This window comes from Amphimedon queenslandica, unplaced genomic scaffold (genome assembly GCF_000090795.2).
Source record: "Amphimedon queenslandica unplaced genomic scaffold, v1.1 AMPQUscaffold_10102, whole genome shotgun sequence".
NCBI lineage: Eukaryota > Metazoa > Porifera > Demospongiae > Haplosclerida > Niphatidae > Amphimedon > Amphimedon queenslandica.
Window position 1 is genome coordinate 1 of NW_003549627.1, and position 1087 is coordinate 1087.

At 31.5% G+C, this 1087-nt stretch overlaps 1 long non-coding RNA gene across 1 annotated transcript; it reads left to right on the forward strand.

The window, feature by feature from the left end:
* Positions 1 to 30: 30 nt before the first annotated feature.
* LOC109590388 (uncharacterized) lies at positions 31 to 854 on the forward strand. The gene is made up of 4 exons (XR_002189292.1): positions 31 to 395; positions 490 to 564; positions 713 to 754; positions 803 to 854. It is a non-coding gene; the product is annotated as an uncharacterized LOC109590388 (long non-coding RNA).
* Positions 855 to 1087: the final 233 nt, after the last annotated feature.

Genomic DNA, 1087 nt, shown 5'->3' on the forward strand with positions numbered 1-1087 from the left:
CAATTAATAGTACCCGCATTTAAAAGTAACCTTAAGGTAAGTTAAAGCAGAGTAAGAGAGAGAGAGAGCTCACAAAACGAATACTGGAACAAATACTCAAGAGAGAGAGAGAGAGCAGAGAGAGAGCACAGAGCAGAGAAAAATGTATGAATCAAAATGATACCAATTTATACTGTATGCATAGGATGTGGTTAACTATAAAAACACTAATAATAACTACATGCATACCATACACACATAATAATATTACCATAGTAACAAACTACATAATCGTTTATTTCTACTACACAAGTAACAAGATAGATAGATGTATTTATAGAACTTCATTAACTTTATTCTGTTAATAGAGTGAAGAAGAGACCATATCCTTCGCACTGGAATCCCATCAGACCAGAGTAAGATTATACTTATATAGATTATAACCACTTATATACTGTATATACATTGTATGTGTTCAGTCAAAAGTTTACTCTTTATGTCATTTAATAGTCATCGTTCTCATCATGGCTAGACAGGCAAAAGAAGTCAACAAGTCACTATGATGATGAGATGTCAGCTGAGCTAGTAAGTAAAGTAACATTTTGATACTAAAAATACATGAACACACACACATGTATAAAAGGTATGGCCTTACTGGCTATACTGCTAAAACCAAACCTGCATATACAGAAACATGCATTGTAATCCTGTGCATTACTAACTTTTATTGCAGACTAAAAAAAGTACACAATACAGGCCTGACAGGACTACTGCAGTAAGATTAATGATTCATAATTGTGCACATTATATGTACTTTGAATAGGGACAGGGAGAAGTAAAATGATGCGATATTTTATAACTGTCAATGGCAATATAGGAAAATGAAAATATTAGCTACTTTTATATTTATGTTATTTTAGGTACTGTTTCTTTATTAAATTTATTAATTAAAAAATGGTTACGACATAAAGTTTAATTAATTACTATACATTAATATCAACAGTATCATTTGTTTCATTAGTGTTAGTAGATGCATGTGGTGAGGGTACTGTGTTACTTTTCAGTCCATCATCTTCCTCTGATTTTCTACCACAAAAACTCATCACAT